Here is a 13,098-nt window from a genome sequence, read left to right as displayed (position 1 = left end):
GTGGAAATAGCCGTTAAGAGGTTTCAAGAGAAAAATGAAATGTCATCCTTGAGGAGAAAGGTCAGAGACGGCAAGTTACGTAACCCAATACCGAGTTACAGTTGAAATCAGAATGAGATTCATACTGGCCAGCGGTAACACAACCCATCGAACTGAGAACACCCTCATTGGTACACCAGTACACGACTCATACAAGGCCTTAGTGTACAAGTGGAATACATTGAAAAAGGGACGTTGTGGAAGCCACCTCAACCCACAACTTCAAGAGGGCAGCCAGAGGTTCAAGACCCGTGCTAGCATATTTATGTAAACAAACAATGATGCGATCTTGTTTAATATTTACCCCGTCTATTGATATTCAACCGTCTATTGATACTCATCCGTCTATAGATTCCGCCATCAGGTGGTTGCACAAAGCCCATCTTATTATTTCTGATTCAATTAACGATGGAATACAATGTTTGGTATATTATTGGGAATATTTGTTGCCTTTAAATAAAATATTATCATTTGTTGATTATGTACAACATTGTATCTTTATTCTGACGTTGATGTTTTCTGTCCACAGATGGCGCTGGCCTGTTGGAGCAGAGCTGGACTGGATGTGACCCCTGGCTTGCTTCCCGTCACCTGGCTTTCTTCCCCTGTCACCTGGCTTTCTTCCCCTGTCACCTGGCTTTCTTCCCCTGTCACCTGGCTTTCTTCCCTTTCACCGTCACCTGGCTTTCTTTCCCTCACCGTCACATGGCTTGCTTCCCCTCACCGTCACCAGGCATTTACACGAAGTACGAATATGTAATGATAATTGTTATTGACATTATTTCTAGCAATCATTAATTCAATGACAGCAACAGCCGCAGAATTGATAGTTTACAATAAATTGTTGTAATTATAGTGTTTTCTAAGAGGTAGTAGACATATAGTCTATTTGTATTGAGCATTTGTACCTCCATAATGAAGCATTTTAAGAGTAAATGCGTGTTGCATAGTTTTCCTAGACGTGATCATCGTTGCAGTGATTACAACATTTACATTTCTTAAGAGGTCTTGAAAAGTGAACAAACATTCAGTGCTTCTCCTGAGCAAGTTACAGGTCATGGGAGTACACTGCCAACCTGTGAGCGACGTGAGGAAGCCCGTGAGTGGCAGAGCAGTGAGGTGGTGGTGGTGCAGGCTAGAATGTGAGAGTAAGTACTCTTCTCCAACACTTGTTGTTGTACTCTAGCAACCCTTCACTCTCTTTCCCAGTTCTCCCCCGTCTCCTTTATTCTCCTCTAGTCACCTAGCTCATTCTCCTCTCCCTACCATCTCTCCTACCCCCTCTCCCTCCCTCCCTCCCCCCCTCTCTCTCCCCCCCTCTCTCTCCCTCCCCCCCCCCTCTCTCTCTCTCCCCCCCTCTCTCTCTCTCTCTCCTATGCGACATCGCTCCTTTGCAACAAAAACTCATTGCCTCTACTCTCTCCTAATTCCTTCCTTTGGCATCGACCTCTCCCCAGCATCCCAACTTTGTCACTGCAACACCCCCCCCCCCCCACACACACACCCTTTCCCGTCCCCCTTTCCACCATACGAGTGTGTTGACCACCCCCTGCTTATTGATCTCCCCCCCCGATAAACATTAAGCTCGTCCAGGGGGGCAAAACTAAGCTTACGATCAGTCGATAACTTGGGTAAATAGAGCGGTGAGGAGGACGGTGGTGAAGGCTTGATGGATAAAAGGGGGTGGATAATGTAGATAAAGGGGTGATAAGGGGAAGGAGGGCGGGGAGGCGCGTGCTGGGTGGGAGAGTGACCATGTGGTCTGATGGTGGTGGGGAGGAGCTAGCTACCTGGTGGGGTGACAGTGAGCTAGGGTGGTAGATGTGGTGGTGGGAAGGGAACGGGGAGGGGGTGGTAGATGTGGTGGTGGGAAGGGAACACGGGGTGGTAGATGTGGTGGTGGGAAGGGAACAGAGGGTGGTAGATGAGGTGGTGGGAAGGGAACAGGGGGTGGTAGATGTGGGAAGGGAACAGGGGGTGGTAGATGTGGGAAGGGAACAGGAGGGGGGAGGGTGGTAGATGTAATAGTTGTTTACCAGAAACCATTTTGAACACAATTAGTGTTTTGAACAGCCTTTGGGGTACATAATGTTTAGAAAGTTATCTGAAATTATTGCACTGGGAGTGAGAGATCCCAAAGAGATGGAGTAACCTCCATCAACTGCTCCAAGGAATCGGAAGACAGAGAGGGAGCGTAATTGAGGCTTGAAGTAGTTACTGCTGTTCTTGTTAGGTAGTTGGGAATTATGTAGCTGTTGGAACAAGAGTGTAAGTTCACCCGCGCCTCTGGTCACTGGAATTCAGGATTGAACAATGGTTTTCTTGTAGTCCCTCCCCTCCCCCCCACCACCACCACAGCTGCCCATCACAGTTAACAAACTGACATTCACAGTCATTGTTGTACTGGATGCCTTTCTCAATACAGTTAATGTGGTATTGCACCATTGCTGCAGTCACAATGGCACTGTATGTCTTAATCACTGTAAGAAGCCCACTAATAAGTAAGTCATTGTTTTAGAATCCCACGTATAAGCCACTGTACGAACTCCCACGTATAATCACTTAAGAATCCCACGTATAGTCACTTTAGAATCCCACGTATAAAGACACTAAGAATCCCACGAATTATTCTTACACAGAACTGTGAACAGCAGGACTCACTCACACCACCACCAGTAGCTCCACTCTCCACCCCGCCTCTACACACCCCCCCCCACCACCACAAAACTCCACCAGTCGGCCATTCCACTACATAACGCGAGTTTAAGACTGAAGTTCAGCCCGGGCCGGGTTATACTTAGTGGTACGAGAATGTGAAACTCGAGATATGGTCGAAATAAAGACGTTAAAGCCGTGGGATTATCCAACCTTAATGAACGCCTCCCCCACCCTACCCCCCAACCCTCTACCTCCTCTTCGCGGTCTTGCAAATTATTGTTTCCTAACTGGATTTCGTTCCGGCAAAATTAATACCGTTACTCTTATTAGTTAGGACTTCCTGCTTGGATTATTATCCCTCATATCTACAGCTAAATAAGCCTTTCTAGTCTTAACAGCATTAGCGAGGGATTTGAAAGAAACGTTCTTTTAGGTAATGGGCTGGGGGGGAGGGGGGGGAGGGATGGATTATAGAAAATGGTCAGCCCTGCATATAGTAAGGGAGAGAGAACGTGGGGGATGTGAGGGGTAACTTAATTAAAACCGAAGCTGAGAATTTCTGAATACATTTTAGATGGTTTCAGCAAGGTTCGTTTAGCGTTCAAGTTTATTGGCAGTATTTAACGTGTAATTAGCAAGGTATTGTCTTAATTTATTCATATGAAGCGGTCTCATCTTATTAATAAGTTGTTTATGTTGTGAAATATAAGCTACGTGTTAATAATGTTACTAAAGATTTCATTCTCTTTATGCCAGGTAGCTTTGCTGCGGATCCTACTGCCCTTATTGGTTCATTCTCGTGTTTCCTCGGCCCTCCCTCTCGTGAGTCTCTCCTCTGGTGTTGTGGCCGAGAGGAATGGTAGGAGAAGCTGGAGCCAACCTCATCAGGTTTTGTGAAGGAGAGAGACTACTAATAATCCTCAGCTGCTGCCAAAGTTTCTGAGTGGACCAACAAAGAAGAGTCTGACCGGGACTTCCTGGAAGGGAAGTTTGACAGTCAATTGGAGGAGAGAGAGAGGAGGAGCTGAGGAAGGCGGAGAAGAGAGAGGAGGACCAGAAGATGGAGGAGGCTGACGTGGAGTGGGAAGGAAGATGAGCCGTCGACAAGGAAGGAGGAAAAGTTTCAGCGGGTATCCTTATCACGTTTCCTTATCATTTCGTCAGTCCAGTTGATCTTGAGCACTGGACGGAGAACTGATAAGGGCTTGTGGGGGAGAAATACAACCAGAACTACGTCAAGAACTTTCAACACTTCTCTTGTGGATGTTCGTTTCATCGTTAGACACTATTTTACAACTGTCACATTATACTGAAATATGTAATCACCTAAAACTGTACAGAACGCCTGAATAAATTATTGCATTTTTGTGTGTGTACTTAGTGGACTCAAAACAAGTTAATTAAATTTTCTTAATGAAAGATGTCATTTAGCATGAACTGCTGAACTGACATTTTATAAAATCAGTGAGATTGTATATATGTATACAGTATATATAATCTCCAGAATGCACTACTTGGTTTAGGATGCAAGGCTCGATTTGCCTAACAGGCAGGGCAGAGTTTAAAAAATATTTCTTTTCAAATTGTTTTCTTATATATATATATATATATATATATATATATATATATATATATATATATATATATATATATTTAATATATAGTATAATATAATACACACAGGTACATTGGATTTATGAGAGTACATAGTATTGATGTTTTTACATTCTTGTCAAGCCACTAACACAGTGTTTCGGGTAGGTCCTTAATCTAAAAGATAATTTTAAGTAGGTAATTTCTAGCAAGATTGAGAAATGTTAACGGGTAGTGTAGGAAAATTTGATGAAGATTAGTAGGTACATTATAGTAAAATTTTATTATCAACAGGTACATTGTAGCATAATTTGAGGATTATTTCTAGGTATAATGTAATAAAATGCGTGTTCAATATAACAACCATGATATAGGATGATAGCCAATGATTACAATGAAATAGTTGAATGGCTTAGGCACATATATTGGGGGAGTGGATAGCACAAGACACAGTGCGAGCTTAAGGCACTAGGTAGGAAACTATGAGGATGAAATTAGGTACTTTTTGGTTACATTTTTTAATAAGGCATAGGTTGGACAGCTTTTCAATGGTTAGGGAGTGGATTCCAGAGACTAGGTCCCTTTATTTACATAGAGTATTTACAGATTTAGTTTGACTGGGGATATCAGAGATATTTATTTCTGGTATGGTGATTATGGGTTCTGTTTCCTCTGTCAAGGAAGAGTTTCAGATCAGCATTTGCATTTAAGAACAGGTTTTTGTAAATGGCACAAGAGAATGTGTAGAGTTTGTATAGCATGTTTAGGGATTTAAACAGATGGGGGGGGGGGCTGAGTGTTATCTAAAAACAGTTTGTTATTGTTCTGATAGATTTTTGCTGGGTGATGTTGGGTTCTATCATCCCCATCATGATGGTAGCTTGCAGTGGTTAAACCTTATTCAAAGATACCGTATGTAAGATAGGGATAGATTAATGCATAGTATAATAAGAGGAGAGCAGAGTTAGTAAACATAATATCTGATTTTAGAAAGTATACCAACCATTTTTGTGACTTGATTATGTGTTGTATGTGGGTGCTGAAGTTCTCTCTATCTCGTCTATGTATATATAGGCCAAGAAACTTTCCATTTTTATTGCTGATGTTAACATTGTCTTATCTGAAGCTGAATTGCATTTGTTGATTTACTACCAAATAAGATGTAGAAGGTCTTTTCTATGTTTAGTGTGAGTTTGTTGGGTTGACATCCAAAAGTGGAATTGTTTTTTAATTCGTTATTTACAACATTTAGCATGTGTGGGTTGGGAGCTGAGTAGATGAGGGTAGTATCGTCAGCAAATATAGGTTTAAGAATGTTAGTGACATTAGGGATCATTGATGTATATAAGAAATAGGAGGGGTTCTAGGATGCTGCCCTGTGGCACCCCTAAGTTAATGGTAGAGTGGGAGAGGTTATATCATTGATGGCTACATATTGGTGTCTTTCACTAAGATAGGATCGAATATAGTTCATGGCAAGGCCCCGGATTCCATAATAGAGTTTAAGAGGTAATTATGGTTAACAGTATCAAACGCCTTTCTCAGGTTAATGAAGAGTGCAATCGGGAACTCGTTTTTGTCAAGGGCTGTGTAGCTTATATCAAGCAGACTAATAATCTCATTGTTGGTACTCTTTTTGGTAATTAATATCACATTAAGAACATAAATTAGTTATGTTTGATTAAATTTCTTTTAGTTTTGACTATATACAGTATGTATATATATATATATATATATATATATATATATATATATATATATATATATATATATATATATATATATATGTCGTACCTAGTAGCCAGAACTCACTTTTCAGCCTACTATTCAAGGCCCGATTTGCCTAATAAGCCAAGTTTTCCTGAATTAATATATTTACTATAATTTTTTTCTTATGAAATGATAAAGCAACCCTTTTCTCTATGTATGAGGTCAATTTTTTTTTATTGGAGTTAAAATTAACGTAGATATATGACCGAACCTAACCAACCCTACCTAACCTAACCTAACCTATATTTATAGGTAAGGTTAGGTTAGGTAGCCAAAAAAAGCTAGGTTAGGTTAGGTTAGGTAGGTTAGGTAGACGAAAAAACATTAATTCATGAAAACTTGGCTTATTAGGCAAATCGGGCCTTGAATAGTAGGCTGAGAAGTGCGTTCTGGCTATTAGGTACGACATATATATATATATATATATATATATATATATATATATACACACATATATGTGCGTATGTGTAACGGAAAGCTTTAGAATTTCTATATGAATTTTTTTAAATGTTGGGAAAATTCAACTTGTTAGGCAACTTGGCCTATTAGGTATGACATATAATAAATATATACTGGCCCCCCCAAAAAATGTTTTTATTTTTAAATTGATTAGCATATCCTCTCATTGTGTTACAAGTTGTAAAATAATCCAACACTTAACATTTCAGCAAAATTAATTCATATTTAGTGTTGTCACGATATGACTTCAATTTTTACACAACTTATTCTTTTAACCTTATCAAAAGACAAAATTGCAAGTGTTTATACCTTTATCCAACATTAAGATCCTTGTCTTAGGAAAATTAAGATTCACTAAATTGTTTACCTCTTGGGTGTTGTGGAAATACTCCATTTATTACACATTAATCTTAAATTTCAATCATCTGAGAGAATCAATATTACTTAATTCTGCTGAGTTTTTATTTTTTTTATACAACTTGTAACACAATGAGAGAGTATGCAAATACATTTAAAAAAAAGTTGCTTTGGCCTATACATGTACTCTACATACATATGACTATAAGTCTGACTCCCCTCCACCCCTATCAGAACTCAGGCTACCAGGGCACTCTGGCACTGTTGGTGGGGAAACCCCCCCCCCCTGGTGCCCTGGGTTCGAATCCTTTGAGTAGCAAGTAATTATCAAAAGAAGGCACCAAGCCGAGATGGCTATGTAATCCTTTGAGTAGTGTTATATATACTGTAAATATATAGAGGGTACCACCTCTTGTTGCGTTTGTATATAATTATATGTATATATTAGTATATACCGGTAAATATATATTTCTAGATGTCGCAAAAGATTGTGCCATAGAGGGTAAGCCTTTTTAAAAGAGGATGGGGGCAATAGGGTCGACTCCGACCAGCCTATGACAATGCTCCCCCCCTCCCCAGTCACCATGCAAACTTGCATGACACTCCTCAAGCATCTGCCCACCATCTTTCTGTTTCTCACTAGAGTCTTTTTATAGGACAATAAATATAGCCAATATAGGTAATATACAAATGCCTTTATAAGTAGCATACATATGCCCATATACGCACCATGCATAGTAGTCTCTAAATACATGAGGAATATTGATATAATGTTATTTTGATTATCCATTTATTATTTAGCTCATTTTGATTATTATTACATTTTTTAAAACTCATTTTCCTTAGTAATTTGTTGAGAAAACACGATGATAGGTTTGATATTTGAGGTGGCTGTATCTCAGTAAATATGGCTGTATAGGCGTTAATATTTAAAATTAGCAAAGAAAGCCTTTAGAGAAAGAAAGGTAAATTGCTGTGGTAAACACAATGGTACCATTTTCAAAACGATTCTATGGCTGGTTTTGATTTTGAGTTTTGTGAAAAATGACGATTTCGCCAGGGCTGGGATTCTTTGCAGGCGGCGGGCTGTATGTACCCCATCTTTATCTTCGTCCGCTGGTCAAGTTTTTATTACTTGATTTAATCATTGTCTATCTTCTATATCTATAAAATACGGATGACTCTCTGTGTAAGGTAAAAGGTACGTAAGTACCATAGAGGTACGTAAGTACCATAGAGGTACGTAAGTACCATAGAGGTACGTAAGTGATAAAAGTAATTGCGAAACTCCAGTTATCTAATACTTATCATAAATTGTATAAAACCTTATACAAGCCAAGGGATTTGTAGATCAGTGTTTAAAAGGGAATTCGGAAGTAAAAATAATACAGCAGATGCCATCTGTCGGCAGAAGAGAACACTATCAACTGACTGGTCAACAGTGGCCATAAGATACAGCTTACGCCATCTGTTGACATCAAATTACACTTATAACAAATTACCCCACAAAATACAACTAACGCCATCTTGTTTTTTTCCAATGCACTATAAATAGCCAAACAGCAACCCATAAGGTGGGTTGTTGTGCTCGGGTAGGAGGTTCCAAGCTCCGCCCACAGGCAGAAAGGGATTAGCTAAAGGCTCCATCCACTTAATAAATCATCTTTATTCAGCACACCATCCATGCTTATGACATTCTGCTTCAACTTTAATCTACCTAAAAAGTGAAATGTTAAGTATTTAAAAGTATAAATATAGTGATAATTAAATACTGCAGGATGTAACGAGTGTTACAGAAACATGGGCTGGCTACCTAACTTGTGACGTCATCAGTGGGGGTTGCCTCACGCAAATAATATCGGCGATACAATGCCTCCGTCCTCTTATTATTCTACATTATTCAGTTAGATGGAAATGTCTGTCTTGTATAAAACAGAAATTGTTGTTCTTTTGTACAACAACACCAAGGTTGTTGAGCAAAAGGACGTATTTCTTATTTTGCATTTTATTCATATAAGCGTTGGCATTCCCCGCAACAGCCAATCACAGGAAGGTATTTGCTGGAAACTCTGCCTTCAACAAAGTTTATTCCTAATGAACTCTAACAATAAATTTGTTTAATAAACGAGTATTTAAGGTCAAGCTACAGATGAACATTATAGCATAACGTTGTTTTAGCTTGCAGCTTCGTTAGACAGAATCCCTGGACTTAATTTTAAAAATAACTAGAAAACGTATTTTATTGCTAACTTTTCGAGAAATTTTCCGGTTCTGCCCGAAACGCTGCGCGTACTAGTGGCTTTACAAGATTGTAAATACTATGCTATGTATTCTCACAAACCCAATGTACCTTCTTGTATATAAATAAATAAATAAATAAGAAATAAATCCCAGCCTAGAAACATAGAGGTACGTAAGTACATAAGTACCAAACACATACCCATAAAGGTACCATACTCAGTCCCATATAAGTGTCATACATATGCCCATATAAGAACAATACATATGCCCATTGAGGTACCATACAAAAGCTCTTATAAGTAACATACATATGCCCAAAAAGGTACCATACATATGCCCTTATAAGAACAATACATATGTTCTTATAAGTATCATACATATACCCTTATGCCAATATACCATACATTGTATACCATACAATGCCAATATATGTACCTTTTACATGGCCTTATAAGTACCATACATATGCTCGTGTAAATGCCATATATATGCCCATATAAGTATAATCCATGTGCCGTTTTAAGTACCATACATATGCATTTATAAGTATCATACATATGCCTTTATAAGTACCATAGATATGCCGTTATAAATATCAGACATATGTCTTTATAAGTACCATACATATCTTTAAATGTACCTTACATAAGTGCCATACATATGTCAATTTAAGTACCATATATATACCCATATAAGTACCATACATATACCCATATAAGTACCATACGTATATGTTTAAAAGTACCGAACTTTTATCTTTATTAGTACCATACATATGCTATTATATGTACCATACATAAACCATATAATTATCATACATATGCTATTATAAGTACCATACATTTGGCATTATAAGTGCAATACATATGCCATTATAAGTACCATACAAATGGCCATAAATTTACCATTCAAAATAATCTCTAAGCAAAGGAATAATATAGAAATTACTTTATTTTCATTACCCATTTTTTAATTAGCTGTTTATAATTATTATTACATGTTTTTCAACTCATTTTCCCTAATAATTTGTTGAGAAAACACGATGATATATCTGATATTTGAGATGGCTGTATCTCGGTAAATATGGGTGTTTGGGCCTTGATATTGAAAATTAGCAAAGAAAGCCTTTACAGAAAGAAATGTAAATTGCTGTGGTAAACACAATGGTACCATTTTCAAAACGATTCTATGGCTGGTTTTGATTTTGAGTTTTGAGAAAAATGACGATTTCGCCCGGGCTGCGATTCTTTCCTGGCAAACGGCTGTGTGGCAGAAAATGTAAGCTCCTCGACAAAGTGACGTACTGTCCCGTTTTCTGAGTTTGGTCCTCTGGTAGGTTAGGATAGGACACTTACAATTTACCGTTTTCTTGACGTTAGGAAACATTAGGAGTACCATATAAGTACCATACACATGCCCATATAAGTACCATACACATGCCAATATATGTACCTTTTTCATGGCCTTATAAGTACCATACATATGCTCGTGTAAATGCCATATATATGCCCATATAAGTATAATCCATGTGCCGTTTTAAGTACCATACATATGCATTTATAAGTATCATACATATGCCTTTATAAGTACCATAGATATGCCGTTATAAATATCAGACATATGTCTTTATAAGTACCATACATATCTTTAAATGTACCTTACATAAGTGCCATACATATGTCAATTTAAGTACCATATATATACTCATATAAGTACCATACATATACCCATATAAGTACCATACGTATATGTTTAAAAGTACCGAACTTTTATCTTTATTAGTACCATACATATGCTATTATATGTACCATACATAAACCATATAATTATCATACATATGCTATTATAAGTACCATACATTTGGCATTATAAGTGCAATACATATGCCATTATAAGTACCATACAAATGACCATAAATTTACCATTCAAAATAATCTCTAAGCAAAGGAATAATATAGAAATTACTTTATTTTCATTACCCATTTTTTAATTAGCTGTTTATAATTATTATTACATGTTTTTCAACTCATTTTCCCTAATAATTTGTTGAGAAAACACGATGATATATCTGATATTTGAGATGGCTGTATCTCGGTAAATATGGGTGTTTGGGCCTTGATATTGAAAATTAGCAAAGAAAGCCTTTACAGAAAGAAATGTAAATTGCTGTGGTAAACACAATGGTACCATTTTCAAAACGATTCTATGGCTGGTTTTGATTTTGAGTTTTGAGAAAAATGACGATTTCGCCCGGGCTGCGATTCTTTCCTGGCAAACGGCTGTGTGGCAGAAAATGTAAGCTCCTCGACAAAGTGACGTACTGTCCCGTTTTCTGAGTTTCTTCCTCTGGTAGGTTAGGATAGGACACTTACAATTTACCGTTTTCTTGACGTTAGGAAACATTAGGAGTACCATATAAGTACCATACACATGCCCATATAAGTACCATACACATGCCAATATATGTACCTTTTTCATGGCCTTATAAGTACCATACATATGCTCGTGTAAATGCCATATATATGCCCATATAAGTATAATCCATGTGCCGTTTTAAGTACCATACATATGCATTTATAAGTATCATACATATGCCTTTATAAGTACCATAGATATGCCGTTATAAATATCAGACATATGTCTTTATAAGTACCATACATATCTTTAAATGTACCTTACATAAGTGCCATACATATGTCAATTTAAGTACCATATATATACCCATATAAGTACCATACATATACCCATATAAGTACCATACGTATATGTTTAAAAGTACCGAACTTTTATCTTTATTAGTACCATACATATGCTATTATATGTACCATACATAAACCATATAATTATCATACATATGCTATTATAAGTACCATACATTTGGCATTATAAGTGCAATACATATGCCATTATAAGTACCATACAAATGACCATAAATTTACCATTCAAAATAATCTCTAAGCAAAGGAATAATATAGAAATTACTTTATTTTCATTACCCATTTTTTAATTAGCTGTTTATAATTATTATTACATGTTTTTCAACTCATTTTCCCTAATAATTTGTTGAGAAAACACGATGATATATCTGATATTTGAGATGGCTGTATCTCGGTAAATATGGGTGTTTGGGCCTTGATATTGAAAATTAGCAAAGAAAGCCTTTACAGAAAGAAATGTAAATTGCTGTGGTAAACACAATGGTACCATTTTCAAAACGATTCTATGGCTGGTTTTGATTTTGAGTTTTGAGAAAAATGACGATTTCGCCCGGGCTGCGATTCTTTCCTGGCAAACGGCTGTGTGGCAGAAAATGTAAGCTCCTCGACAAAGTGACGTACTGTCCCGTTTTCTGAGTTTGGTCCTCTGGTAGGTTAGGATAGGACACTTACAATTTACCGTTTTCTTGACGTTAGGAAACATTAGGAGTACCATATAAGTACCATACACATGCCCATATAAGTACCATACACATGCCAATATATGTACCTTTTTCATGGCCTTATAAGTACCATACATATGCTCGTGTAAATGCCATATATATGCCCATATAAGTATAATCCATGTGCCGTTTTAAGTACCATACATATGCATTTATAAGTATCATACATATGCCTTTATAAGTACCATAGATATGCCGTTATAAATATCAGACATATGTCTTTATAAGTACCATACATATCTTTAAATGTACCTTACATAAGTGCCATACATATGTCAATTTAAGTACCATATATATACTCATATAAGTACCATACATATACCCATATAAGTACCATACGTATATGTTTAAAAGTACCGAACTTTTATCTTTATTAGAACCATACATATGCTATTATATGTACCATACATAAACCATATAATTATCATACATATGCTATTATAAGTACCATACATTTGGCATTATAAGTGCAATACATATGCCATTATAAGTACCATACAAATGACCATAAATTTACCATTCAAAATAATCTCTAAGCAAAG

At 37.1% G+C, this 13,098-nt stretch overlaps 1 long non-coding RNA gene across 1 annotated transcript in view; it reads left to right on the top strand.

The window, feature by feature from the left end:
* Nucleotides 1-4,063, top strand: part of LOC138361850 (uncharacterized) — a 42,997-nt gene extending 38,934 nt beyond the window's left edge. Inside the window, exons 3-4 of the long non-coding RNA XR_011227224.1 lie at nt 569-1,187; nt 3,454-4,063. This is a non-coding gene — a long non-coding RNA (uncharacterized lncRNA). The remainder of the gene's footprint in view (nt 1-568; nt 1,188-3,453) is intronic.
* Nucleotides 4,064-13,098: the final 9,035 nt, after the last annotated feature.

Source organism: Procambarus clarkii, unplaced genomic scaffold, assembly GCF_040958095.1.
Source record: "Procambarus clarkii isolate CNS0578487 unplaced genomic scaffold, FALCON_Pclarkii_2.0 HiC_scaffold_904, whole genome shotgun sequence".
In the NCBI taxonomy this organism is placed as follows: Eukaryota; Metazoa; Arthropoda; class Malacostraca; order Decapoda; family Cambaridae; genus Procambarus; species Procambarus clarkii.
This window is presented reverse-complemented; position numbering and strand designations above follow the sequence as displayed.